At 35.0% G+C, this 13,992-nt stretch overlaps 3 pseudogenes across 3 annotated transcripts; all 3 read right to left on the bottom strand.

The window, feature by feature from the left end:
* On the bottom strand, positions 1-4,157 carry LOC143581910 (alanine aminotransferase 2, mitochondrial-like; annotated as a pseudogene). Its single transcript, XR_013143895.1, has 15 exons — positions 4,104-4,157; positions 2,706-2,756; positions 2,558-2,608; positions 2,417-2,482; positions 2,265-2,326; positions 2,091-2,169; positions 1,867-1,971; positions 1,667-1,777; positions 1,448-1,585; positions 1,287-1,361; positions 1,083-1,203; positions 869-1,022; positions 707-781; positions 429-632; positions 1-339 (listed from the first exon to the last, which is right to left on the bottom strand). The product of XR_013143895.1 is annotated as an alanine aminotransferase 2, mitochondrial-like (transcript).
* Positions 4,158-6,343: 2,186 nt separating this feature from the next.
* On the bottom strand, positions 6,344-9,505 carry LOC143581908 (F-box/FBD/LRR-repeat protein At1g13570-like; annotated as a pseudogene). The gene is made up of 5 exons (XR_013143893.1): positions 9,431-9,505; positions 8,311-9,009; positions 8,149-8,236; positions 7,503-7,664; positions 6,344-6,900 (listed from the first exon to the last, which is right to left on the bottom strand). The product of XR_013143893.1 is annotated as an F-box/FBD/LRR-repeat protein At1g13570-like (transcript).
* Positions 9,506-11,749: 2,244 nt separating this feature from the next.
* On the bottom strand, positions 11,750-13,776 carry LOC143581909 (F-box/FBD/LRR-repeat protein At1g13570-like; annotated as a pseudogene). The gene is made up of 4 exons (XR_013143894.1): positions 13,165-13,776; positions 12,991-13,085; positions 12,751-12,912; positions 11,750-12,194 (listed from the first exon to the last, which is right to left on the bottom strand). The product of XR_013143894.1 is annotated as an F-box/FBD/LRR-repeat protein At1g13570-like (transcript).
* Positions 13,777-13,992: the final 216 nt, after the last annotated feature.

Genomic DNA, 13,992 nt, shown 5'->3' with positions numbered 1-13,992 from the left:
TTGATAACACATGAATATAAAATAGATATGCAAACTTATTTCATACTTCATAGACATTCCTCTCTTGCTAATGTATTAGACATATGCTCTTAAAATGAAATAACAAACATAAAATCTTAGTCATCAATAATATTGATGATTAGTAATTTTCCACACGCAGCTACAAAAGCATTTAACCATTTATTTCAAAAATTTTACCAAATAAAGAGGTTGTGAAGCCGCTTAATCACGGAACTCGTCCATGAACTTCTGATGAAACTCAGTCATCCGTGAAACCACAGCCGGAATGTTTTCCTCTTGTGGCAATATTGTGCACCTAAAATGCCAAGTTCCAGGAACCTGTCGTATAATAAGTTAACAACTCATCACTTAAACCACCAACACAAAGAGTAAAAGTTCACCAATATGAAAATTGTATATAAATTTACCTGACCAAAACCGGAACCAGGAACCACAACTATACCAGTAGCGTTTAGAAGGCGTGCAGCATAATATGCGTCTGGTGCCTTTTTAAGTGATTCGGCTTCTTTTATTGCTTTGTTGGGCAGCCGAATAGGCGGGAACAGATACATTGCACCTTCTGCTTTGTTGCAAGTAACACCCTCTAACTTGTTCAATCCATCTTCCAATGTCTGTTGATATAGAATGACAAAATCCCATAACTATTTAATGATCGGTTGATAAGATTTAAACGTTTTAAACTGACCTTTGCACGCCTTGCCAGTGATTGTAGGATACCGTCTTTTTCAGCAAAGTAGGATTCATATGATTTATCTCCAACCTGCAAATACGGGCGTATTTATATTGAATTTTATAAACATAATGAGTTACATATAATCTCATATCTCATATTATGAACCAAGCATACCTTTGGAGGACTCATAACAAGACTCACAAGAATTTGACCGGAGATATTCGAACACAGATTCACAGATGCCAACTTGTAATTTGTTCCCTAACCTCGGGACTGAAACCGGTCACCTCCATGTAACCACCTCTTTTCCCACATTCACCATAATATCCTGAAAATTGACAACTTTTTAGTCAAAGTCAAATTTTACAAAAAGAAAAAAAAACTATACCTTTAGACACTGATTGAAAAGAAATCAAGGGGAGATCCTTGCCACCATATCCCATCGAACGCGAGACTTTCTTGAACGAGTGAAATTTCTTCTCGGGGACATAGATATTTTCTTGGTATACCTTCATAATATCCACATAACATTTAGCGTTCACATAGATATTCTTAAAAATATTGCTTGGACTAAATTGTGAAAATTATTTACCTCGTCTGCTAGAAGAACCAAACCTTCTTTTTTGCAGAACTCGACAATTTCACGTTGGTTCTCCTCAGCAAGAACCTACATTAATATTATTTAAAATAAATGATCAGAAAACCGAAAAGAATCATATCAAGATATGAGCATATATATGAATATATAACTACCTGGCCTGTTGGGTTTCCGGGATTAATCACAACAAGAGCTCTAACAGTAATACCCTTTTGTCTAGCAGCTTCAAGTTGCTTCTTGAGCTCAGAGATCTCAAGTCCCCATCCTGTTGCTTCATCAAGATAATAAGGAACCTGAAGATATCTCGATTATGATTATTTAAATTCAAATACAGATAACGAAAACGATTAAACTGGTAACAAAAAAACACATACGAGAGTGCTACCATGAAGTGCGATTGAAGCAGAATAAAGAGGGTATTGAGGAATTGGACAGAAAATGCCATCATTCTCTGATCTTATTAGTAACTGCATCATCATGTGGACCTGGCATTGAAACATAAACACAATTTGTAACTATACGACATGTTAAACTAGTTTCAAAATATAATTTGTATAAGAAACAAGAACTTTACCGCTGGACTTGCACCATCTGTCAAGAAAATATCATTTGGGTCAGCGGGGAAACCATCACAAGCAGCAATGCCAGCAGCAATGGAGTCACGCAGTCCCTTAACACCCTGATGTTAATCATAAATAATGTAAGTCGTACTGCTATAAAGTATAAGCTCATTAAATAGACTATATCATGAACGATTTTTTTTTAATATTTCAAAGATTCATAAGGCAGTAATGTTACCTGACTGTGACTATATGCACCAGTAGCTCTTCCAGGAATTTGATCAAGGATTTGCCTTGCTCGCTCAATGGAATCAGCACTGTTAAGTTTAATGATGCACGTTAGGATACTTGAATTCAAATAGGATTTACAAAAAAATACATAATTGACGCCTGCTTAATATATATATAATACCTAAACAATCCATGTGTTTCACTCTTATCCAATATGGCAGGATGATCACATAATGCAAGAACCTAAAAGATTTAATACACGATAGTAAGCAACAATTACTGAAAATAAGAAAAAGAAACTTATGTAAATAAAAAGTATTGCAGAATACAAACCTCTCTAAAGAAAGTGATCGGTTGTTGACCAAGAGATTGTGGATTTCCAATGTTACAGTAAAGTATCTGCAAAATATTGAAAGATGACAGCAGTTAAGCCTAAATTAAACCTTTCAAAATGAAGTGAAAGAAAGCATATACCTCTTCAAAAGGATGAGAACCCGGATTTGCTTGCAAATCTTGCTGTAAATTCTGAAAATTAAGGTACAAACATAAAAAAGAAGTTAACAACTTTTAAGTCATCTTAATTAAATTTGGTAAATTAACAGCAATAATTCATTTTATTTGCCTGAGCCAGAGAAACGATTTCACCGCGAACAGCATACTCACATTTCAAGACCTGGATATACAGGGCAAAGCATTAGTGCACAGGTTAATCTAGCTAACCTTTTTTTCTTTTTATAAACTCATCTTCTGATTATGTATTTTGTAAGCAGATAAACAGGCATGAGTGTTTGGATGAATAAGAGTGCAGGCGACTATAAGTAGGGGTGCAAACAAGCCGAGCAGTACTCGAAACCGGATCGATATAAAGCTCAAAAACGAGCCGAGCCTGATCCTCAAATAAAGCCCGTTTAGTTGTCGAGCCCGAGCTCGAGCCTTGTATGGGAAGACCGTTTAGGCTCGTTGAGCCTTAACGGGCCATGTGTAGTTTTAACTCTTACAGACTTCTATGTATTAATTCAAACTACCTAACTGCATAGCCGTGCTCTGGCCTTGGCTCGTTTAAGGTATTGCACACGAGCTCAAGCTCCAGCTAAGCTTGGGCTTGTTCAAGGTTTTCCTCAAGAAATATAAAAACACATATAAATCAAATATTAAATAAAAAAAATAAACGAGCTGAGTTTGAGCTGGAAAAAACGACTCACGAGCTAAGCTCGAGCTTTCAATAAACAGCTCAAAACTCGAGCTCTCTTAAGTCAAAACAAGCTAAGCTTGAGTTTGAAAAAACAACTCACAAGCCAAGCTAAAGCTCTCGTAAGTCAAAACGAGTTAAACTCAAGCTTGAAAAACACAACTCACGAGCTAAGCTTGAGCTTATAAACAATAGCTCAAAACGAGCCGAGCTCAACCTCTCATAATTCAAAACAAGCCGAACTCGAGCTTGAAAACATAACTCGCGAGCTGAGATTGAGCTTATAAACAATAGCTCAAACGAGTCAAGCTCGAGCTATCGTAAGCCAAAACGAGCCTAACACGAGCGATCATAAGTCAAAACAAGCCAAACTCGAAATATCGTAAATTAAAACGAGCCAGGCTCGATCTCTCGTAAGTCAAAACGAGCCAAGCTCGAAATCTCGTAAGCAGAACTCGAGCCTTCGTAAGTCAAAACGAGTCGAGCTCAAGCTCTCGTAAGTCAAAACATTCCGAGCTCAAACTTCGGCTAATTTCATCCCAAATTATAAACGGTGGTTTGAGACTGATCATTTAACACATATATATTCTATCAGTGTTAGGTAAATTCAAATTTACAAGTATAAATCTACGGTGAAATAATAATAATAATAATAATAGCTTCTGTTTAATTAATAACGCTTTTTCAATCTTCTCCGATCTTAATAATATTACCGATCCACTTAAACAAACAAACTAACTAACTAACTAACTAACACAAATTATAAACAGATTGAAAGCTAAATAAATCGAATAAGATCGAAAATGATGGAATTAATAACTAAAAACGCACCTTCGGATTGAGAGATTGAGCCCTAAGAGGCGGAGTTGACTCGTCGGAAGCCATTGATGTAACTTATAGGTTTCGTTCAAGTCGAGTGATAATTTCTTGACGGTATGGTTCCTTGACAAATGAAGTATTATGTGATCAATTTCAAAAACAGTGGTAATTGCATTCATGACAAGGGTGAACTCGTGTATTGGACCCTGACGCAATAACAGAACTTGGTGTATAGCAGAGAAAAGTTTACACCTCCGGTCCATGTTTTTCCTTGCGATCGCCATATCGGATTCTGGCTCCGGTTCAGTTGTTCTTTCGGAGACGGTAGACGAACGAAACACAAGTTTAGGAATTGTAGTCCACTTGTACCTCCATTCCCTTGAGAGGATACTTGTCCGTGCTGCCTCTTCGATTGGTATAAAACATAGGATGGTTTCTATTATGGTTTGAGGAAGTGTGTTGGTTATATTACAAGACAACCGCTGAGCTTTAGACGAACATTCGGCTTTCATCTTAGGTTGTTTTTGTTGGTTTGGTACTAAATAACATTGCACATAAGCTGCCAAATACAACATAATTAAGGAGAATGCACAACACAAAGTCTAGTAATTCAAATTTATAGTTAATCTGTTGAACCCAATATCAGTTTATAGTTGAGTGATATCTAATTTTGCTTATGGTTAGTTTAATACTTACAGTTTCATCAATTAAGTCAAAATCAAAGTCACAGAAATAAAACCTAAAATAGAAACAAAGAAACTTGTACTGCTTTAAATGAAACAAGTACACACAAACCTAAAGAAAATAAAGTACAAAATAGGAAAAAGAGGAAGATACCTAAGTCGGACTGAAGTCACAAGTAAGGAGTGTGTGTTCTGTCTCTGTGAATATCTTTTTGTTGGTTGAGACTTCGCTTCATCTTACACGTATCCGATGCTTGGATTAAAAAAATATATTATTTATCACCGAAACAAAGTTTAAGTTAAAAAAAAAGTGAAAAAAACACTTCAAATAATGAAGAAAATAACGAAGCCGATAAACTTTAGCTCAACTGTTATTTGAGATTTAGAGGGGAGCCTAAGATTTGAAAGGGAGGCCGTAACAATTTGATTTCAATCGGGTTTTGCTGTAGTGGTCCTTTAGGCGACGGGTTTTTCTTGAAATAGACGATGAAGGGCTTGAGCTACCAAGCGGTAAGCATTGTCTGCGATCGTGAATGTATAGGGTTGCTTTTTGTCATTGTGTTACTCCATGTAGCTGAGTTTTACTCATTGGTTGTTAAAAAAAATGAAGAAAGAAATGAGATTATTAAATCTCGGGTTGTGTTTAATTTCTTTTTCTAATATTCTAATTTTCACTGAAAACACATGGCATTCATAATTAAGTATTTTGGTAACATATACTATACCAGTACCCACACCGACACATGCTCTTTGATTAATCAGATTCTATGTTAGACTAGTTGTAGTACTGTTTGTGTCTTCTCTATCTGATGACTAGAGTTTATGATAACTGTCTCTATCGTCATACAAGAATTTTGTTTGCACTTTGGATATGAAATATTTGTGTTAATTTGTTGGAACTTGGAACACGTCGAGGTTGACTTGTCAAATGTAGTGAAGTTTGGATACATAAACCACCTAAAAGAGCTCAAATCTTGATCTTCATATTTGAGTGTTTCATCTTTTATGTATTCAACTAGCACAAGTACCAATGTATTACTTCAGATCAAGTGGTATCAAAGATTTTGATTGCCCAAAACGAATATAAACTAAGTGCCTTATATAATATTTTTCCGAGATTTCTATTGGTCCACCAGACATAAGCCCAATATCAATTACTAATTACCATGCCATTTTTTCATATTTTTTTACTTAATTAGTAGGCCCCTTTTTTAATTTTTTTGGTTCAATTAAACATAAACAAACTAATTGCTAAATTATTAGGCCCTTTTTTCAGAAGTTTTTTTTTTGCTCAATTTCACTTATTAAAAATTTTGCACCCAACCAAAACCATGCCCTAAACACCCGCCAAACGCAGGATGAAATTTGGGTTGGCCCACAAATAGTGGAAAGTGGTGTAGATCTAGCCTCTAGGAGTAGCGTGTGAATCGGCCATTCTAAAAAACTAGATCGATTAATTGTGAAACATAGATGGAGTCTTCAACTGTTTGATAAACAGTGTGGGTCTACAACTTTTATTTTGACAAATTTGAAGCTTAATGTTGAATTTACAATCTAAATAAGTACAAAGAATAAGCTCGTTTAAACAAACAAGCCTACTCAATTTTGGTGTATCAAACTGGAGCTCTTTGTAAATGAACAATTTACTCAAAACTCGTTTAAACTCGGTTTGATCTCAAGTAACCATGACTCGTTAATTTCCACCTAGTTTTGAGTACACTTAATGTGAGAAAACCAGCAGCCAAAAGAACTTCAGATATTTTTAAACCAGAAAAATTACAAAAATAAAACAGGTTATAAATCTCAACATCAATTTCTAAAGGTCTTCATCATCTTACTCACACACTGTCAAAGTCAATTTCGACTGGTGACGCACGTGGGGCCCGCAAGAGAACTTTTAGAGCATGGAACTCTTCATTGTGTTCAGCCACACTGGTTATGCTCACTTTCTTCAACTTGGGTGACCTTGCCAAGATAAACTTTACAAACTCCATTTCAGGCTTCAAATTACTGAAATTAATAAACTCCAATTCCTTCAAATGCTCCAACCAAACTTCTGAAAATAAGTCTTCCAATATTCTAAGGCGTATCTCATTATCATCATCATGAGCATACCCTAGATGAATCTACGAGAAGGGTTGTCATTTTCTAATTAGTGCATTTTGGCATGAGAATAGGGGTGCCCAAACGAGCCGAGCTGCTCGCCAGCTACTCGAGATCGGCTCGTTAAAAAACTCGATCGAGCCAAGCTAAATCGAGCCCGAGCCCGAGCTCGAGCCTAAAAGTAAGCTCGTTTAATAAACGAGCCCGAGCCCGAGCTTCACTTATCGAGCTCGAGCAGGCTCACGAGCCTAAACGAGCCTGCCATTTATATAATTTTTAAAATATATATTTGAGAATTATTAATTAATATATATAATGTTATGAAAAAATAAATAAAAATAGCTAGATAATATATGTTATTTTATACATAAAATATTATAATAGAAAAAATATATAAAAATAATAATTATTATATAAAAAATAATCAATTAATAGTAAACGAGCCGAGCCCGAGCCGAGCTTGAGCTTGAAAATCTATTCACGAGCTGAGCTCAAGCTTTGAAAATAGAGCTCGAAACGAGCCGAGCTCAAGCTCGAGCTTTGTATATGTTAAACGAGCCGAGCTTCGGCTCGTTTGCACCCCTACATGAGAATCAACATATATAGATTTAAATAGCAGATTTACCTTTATCTTAATTTTCTCCAAGTTTGGGGAACATTTGATCAAAACCGCAAGAAAAGTTAACAACCGATGGTCGTAAGCAAAACTAATATCTTTGAAACAGAAGTATTTCAGGTGGATTAGTGAGGGTGGGAGCTCTTTTAAGACTGAGTCAAGATCAAGCATCTTCAATAATAGACCAACACAAAAAAGAACAACCAAAGTTTAATTTTCTTTTCTTTCAGTTATATATATTGTCGACAGGGCCGGCCATAAGGTGTGGCCTGGTAGTCGACGGCCACAGGCCCAGAAACCCGCTTTGCCCGAAAATTTTTCTTTTTTTTTAAATTATATGTATTTTTATTAAAACAATATGTATATTTAGTGTTTAAACTCAATTAAATAACCACTAGCATGGTCTTGTGGCAAAAGGGTATTACTCCCAACCCAAAGGTTATGGGTTCTACTCTAGGCATGTTTAATCTTATTTTTATATAAAAGTTTTTTACACAACCCAATTATAACCAAGTAAACCCATATAAAAATTAAATTGTTTAAACCCCAACAAAAAACTTTTTTTACTTAAAGGTCCAAAAAAAATTTCGCCTTCGGCCCAAATTTTTTTTTGCTTTCTCGGAGCTGGCCTTGATTGTCGATAAATAAATTTTACCCGAAAGGTATCGTCCCAGATAGTCAGATACTCAATCACAGGTAAACATTCGAATAACTCAATAACGGTGCAATCTTCACGACCAAGATCTGTCAATAAGCTGCAACAACTTAAAATATTCAGATAAATTTCAAAAGCCCATGAGTATGGATAGTCAGGGAAAAATTTACCAGACCGAAGCTCTTAAGTGATGGACAATTAGATAAAAGATGTAGAAGAGCCTCTGTAGAAATCGTTACATATTTCATGTATAAGCTTCTAAGGCTACCAAATCCACTGAATGTTGGTTGATGGTTAAGATCACAGGAACAGAGACGTGGGTCGGTTAAGTGATGCAAAGAGAAGGCACATAAGGGTAACTTATAAATATATGATGTTGTATAACCTTACAAGTCAAGTGTCAGTTTCTTGAAAGTATGGTTCCTTGACAAATGAAGTATTTGTTTGATCAATTTCATAAGACTGATAATCTGCTTCTGTGTTAAGTGTGAACTCGTGTATTGGTCCTTGGCGTAATAACAGAACTTGTTGTATAGCATAGAAAAGCTTACACCTACTGTCCATGTTTTTCCTTGCTCTTGCCATGTCAGGTGTTTCCTCAGCTTCATCTGTACTTTTGTAACGAGCAGAGTAACGAAACACAAGTCTAGGAATTTTGGTCCACTTGTACCTCCAATCCCTTGAGAGGATACTTGTCCTTGCTGCCTCTTCAATTGGTAAAGGCATAGGATGCTTTCTATTATCATTTGAGGAAGTGTGTTGATTGTATTAAAAAACAATCGTTGAGCTTTAGACGAGCATTCGGCTTCCATCTTAGGTTGTTTTTGTTGGGTTTTGGTACTAAATAGCACTGCGAATAAACTGCCAAATACAACATAATTAAGGAGAATGTACAACACAAACTCGAATAATCCAACGATTCAAAGAAACAGGTCATATGCATCACCGTTTGGATACGATTACACCATTTGCATTCAAATTAATAGTTTATCTGATGAGTGATCTAGTTTTGCCTATGATTAACTTAAAAAGGGTCATATAATCAGAGTTTAATATATACTTAACATACACAATAAAAAGGATTATCCAATGAGATTTTCAAGCAAAAGAAACAAATCACATGTTAAACTTGCTATGCATTTGTTTCACCTTTGAATTAATTGACATAGCCCTAAAATCGAAACTAATTTATTATTCACTTTTAATGAAAACAAGAGGCTTGAAACAAGTACTCATAAACCCTAAAAATAAAGTACAAAATAAGTTAAAGAGGAGAAGATACCTGAGTTGAAGTACCAGCGAATGTGTCTGTGTGGATGAGACTTAACTTATAAACCCTTTACACTCGGTGACTGAAGAAGCAGAGTGGTTTGTATGACTAAAGGGGTGTTTGGATTCCTTATTATTCCCCTCTTATAACTTATGAAGGATGATGAATACTTTTTATGTTTTAAGAATCAACGAGTCCTTTTAACTTTCTTTTATCCATAAGGCTAAAAAATGAGTTTTGGATAAGTTAGGATATGGTAACTTAGAGGTGTACAAAAAAAAACCAGTTTTAAGCAAACCAAATCGAACTGGTTTGAGCTTAAAACCGGTTTCATCCAAACCGACCCAAACTGTCAATTTCAGGACCGGTTCCCCTTCAAATCTATTAAAACAGTTTTAAAAGCAAACCGGTTTGAGGAAAACAGGTTTGAAACCGGTTAAATCGGTTTATAAACCGAACCGAACCAGTGTGACCAGGCCGGCCTATCTTGCTTCTAAACCGGTTTATAAACCGAACCGGTTTGAGTCAAACCGGCTTTGACCAGTCGTTGACCAAACCGGTTCGGTTTATAAACCGGTTTGGTTTGGATTTATAACCAGTTTTGTACACCTCTATGGTAACTTATCTTTTTATAGATTTAGAATACCCATTTCACCCAAACACTTTTAAAAACAACTTATTCACTTATACAATAATAAGTCTCTTTTGATCATTTTACATTAATAAGTTAAAGGAAACACTTTTTAATAAATAACTTATTGACTTGTGTTAATCTAAACACTTTTTTGAAAACTCATTATTAAAAAGTCATAAGACCTTTTCAACTTATCACAAAAAGGCCTTTTTACAACAAATAAGGAATCCCAAACACACCCTAAAGTATTATGCATTTTTTTTAATTAAATTTACATTTTATTTTAAATCTAATTCTTTCTCATCCACCTATTCTTTTTTTTTTTTAAGATATACCAACTAAGTAACGTTGAGTACTTCGTACACGGCCCGTATTGGCTAAAGTTAGCCCAAGCCGGCCACGAGTCCGGACGGACGAAGCCCCTAGCAGTCCACCTATTGAGAGATTCCCCGGATAAAACCCGACCCCCACGCCCGCCAAATGGCACGACAACGATGAGTCATATCTTTCATATAAATTGGTGATATTGAGGTTTCCCTACCTCTCACTAGTAAACTGAGTGCTCTACCATTGAACCACGTCCAATTTATTCCTCCACCTATTCAATCCTAACCTTTAACAAGCTAGACTTTACTGTATTTTATTAAATAACATATTATCTTATCTTATCTTACATATATATAAACGAAACCTTTCTACATTCTTTTAAGCTATCAGATTGTTTTATTTGTAAATTAAGGTTTCTCATGCATTTGACCCGAATTCACGGGTATGGGTCTCACCAAACCCAGATAGCCTTTAAACGGATTATAATATCTCATTAAATCAAAAATTAATCTCGCAAAATGTTATATATGAAAATTCTATAAAATAGGGATATACTAAAAATTAGTATCCGATTTTTTATAAAGATATTATTTATAAATAACAAACAATTTTATAGTAAAAAAATAAGTATTTAAAAAAGTTAAAAAGTTTGATAATACTTTATATTAAAAAGTATCTTTTTAAACAAACTCTGGTTTTAATAAAATTTATACCGGTGTGTAAAAAAAAGCTAAACAATACTATGTTTTGGATTTTTCTAAAAAACTTAATAATTAAAAGTTATTAGAAAAAAAATCAAGATTAAAGCTAAAACTATTAGTGTGAAAGGAAACTAAAAACATGTCCATTTAGGTGGTGACATATGAAAAGCCTAAAGTATGCAAACTAGTTTGATGCATCAACCCGTTTGCCATATATTCTTGATTTTTTATTTATTTTAATTCAAATAGTGAAACAACCCATGTTGGATTTGTCAATGGGAGTGGTCTTACTTATTCCGATGAGATTTTGTTACAACCTCATCACACGACAAGGGTAGGGCAAGTTCAACTTCTCTCGGTAGTTATTTGTTGCGCCTAGTCAAAGACTGGTTTAGGTAAGTCAAAGTCAAGAGGCGAATCTAATAGAAACAAAAAATTTGTGACCTTTTAGCACAAGAATGTTAAATAGGTGTTAATGTATTAACACAAGAATGTTACAAATATCAAATAAATTCAACCTCCTACAAGATTTCCTTTAATTGGTATCTTAATCTTGACACCGATTATTTGTAGCAGATGAATAACTTTATAAGTGAGAGTCAACTCGGATCTTACAAACAATTTAAGAACAAGTTGTAAAAAAAACGCGGGTAAGACGAAAATAGATAATACGTGAAAGTTAACACATTCGGAAGAACTACAAAGACTAATAACCAGAAAGATACCACAAAAAAACAAGTAGCAATCCAAGAACTCTAGATTATCATCATAGATCTTAAAACTAGTTCTTGTGCGATCTAAAAAGTCGTCATCAATTGATCCAATCATCGTAATTAATAACGACAATTTCTACGGGTGATGCACGTGGGGAACGGAAAAGAACTTTTAGCATCTCCGACTCTTGTTCCTCGTCAACGACACTTATTATGGTCAGCTTCTTCAGCTTGGGTGACCTTGCCAAAAAAATCTTCACAAACTCCATCTCAAGCTTGTAGTTACCGAAACCTATAATCTCTAGTTCCTTAAGATGCTCCAACCGAACATCTGAATACCTTTTTTTCAATATAGCAGAGCCTTCCTCATTAGCATGACCATAGCTACCCTCTAAATCAATCTACAAGAAGGGTTGTCAGTTTTTGAGTCAAGTGTATTTTGTAGGGGTGTGCAATAAACCGAAAAAACCGGTCTGAAACCGAAAATATTGAAAATTCCAAACCGAACCGAAACAAAAACCGACGTTTTGGTTTTACGTTTTTGTAAAAACCGCACTAATGGTTCGCTTTTGGTTTTTGCATGTAATAAAGACCAAAAAAACCGAACCGAATTCCTAAATTTTTGTTTTTTTAATATTTTATATTAAGTAATTTATAAGAATCTAATAAATATGTAACTCCAATATTTTTGATCAAATGTATAATAGTCTATTATTTTACAGTTAACAAAATTATTTATACCTAAATTCATTATTTTTTGCCAACTTTGTTTTCGGCCTAAAATTTTCAAGCTCAAATGACAAAAACCGAAAAAACCGAAACCGAACGGTTTCAAAAACTCTAAAAACCAAAGTTTTGGTTTTCTAGTTTGGTTTTAGCCAAAAACCACACCGAACCGCACCATGCACACCCCTCGTATTTGAGAAACAAAACAAATAGGATAGAAAATAGGTTTACCTCTAGCTTAAGTTTCTCCAAATTCGGAGAACATTTGATCAAAACAGCAAGAAGAGTCGATAACTGACGGCCGTCACCAAAACACATTTTTTTGAAACACAAGTATTTGAGGTGGGCTACCGAGGTTGTTCCATGTTCTGAAACAGAGTCTACAACAAGCCACTTCAAACGTAGGCAAAAACAAAAATTAACAACCGAATTTTCTTTCAGTTATATTAAATGTGGATGGATAAATATTACCGAAAAAACATTATCCCAAGTTGTCAGATGTTCAATCACCGGTAAACACTTAATAGCTTAGCAACGGTGCAATTTTTATAACCAATATCTTCTGCCTCCGTAAGCTGAAACAGCTAACGATATTTAGATAAATTTCAGAAGTCCATGAGAATGGATATTAAAGTGAGAACTTACAAGAGTGAAGCTCTTAAGTGATGGAGAATTAGATAAAAGATGTAAAAGAGATTTTGTAGAGGTTGTTACATTTTGCAAGCATAGACTTCAGAGGTTAACAAATCCATCGAATGTTGTTGGTTGATGGTTAAGATCAATGTAATTGAGATCTAGGTCGGTTAACTGACGCAAAGAGAAGGCACACAAGGGTAACTTATACCAATTTCTATAATCCTCTACATAGTCCAAGTCAAGTTTTAATTTCTTGACAGTATGATTCCTTGACAAATGAAATATTATTTGATCAATTTCAAAACAGCGACGATCTGCCCACGTGACAAGGGTGAACTCGTGTATTGGACCCTGGCGCATTACCAGAACTTGGAGTATAGCAAAAAAAAGGTTACAGCTAGGGCCCATGTTTTTCCTTGCTCTTTTGTAAATGGTATCATAAAGAAACACAAGTTTAGGAATTTTGATCCACTCGTACCTCCATTCTCTTGAGAGGATACTTGTTCGTGCTGCCTCTTCAATTGGTAAAAGACATAGGATGCTTTCTATTATCGTTTGAGGAAGTGTGTTGATTGTATTCGAAGACAGTCGTTGAGCTTTAGACGAATATTCGGCTTCCATTAGGTTGTTTTTGCTGGAATGGTAATAAATAATACTGCAAATAAGATGCCAAATACACCATTAGGAAAAATGTACAGCATAGAGTCGAATTATCGAAAGAAAAAAAGACAATCATCCGTGTTCGGATGTATGCTATGAGGATTACTAGCTGAAACCTATATCAGTTTATAGTGCTACTTTGAGTTATCTACTTATGCTTATATTATAAAGGGTCAT

The sequence above is a fragment of the Bidens hawaiensis genome, unplaced genomic scaffold, assembly GCF_021521415.1.
Source record: "Bidens hawaiensis isolate Kalapana, Puna unplaced genomic scaffold, B.hawaiensis_p1.1 tig00031239_1, whole genome shotgun sequence".
Lineage (NCBI taxonomy): Eukaryota > Viridiplantae > Streptophyta > Magnoliopsida > Asterales > Asteraceae > Bidens > Bidens hawaiensis.
Note: the sequence above shows the minus strand (reverse complement) of the source record. Positions and strands in the feature narration are given on the sequence as shown.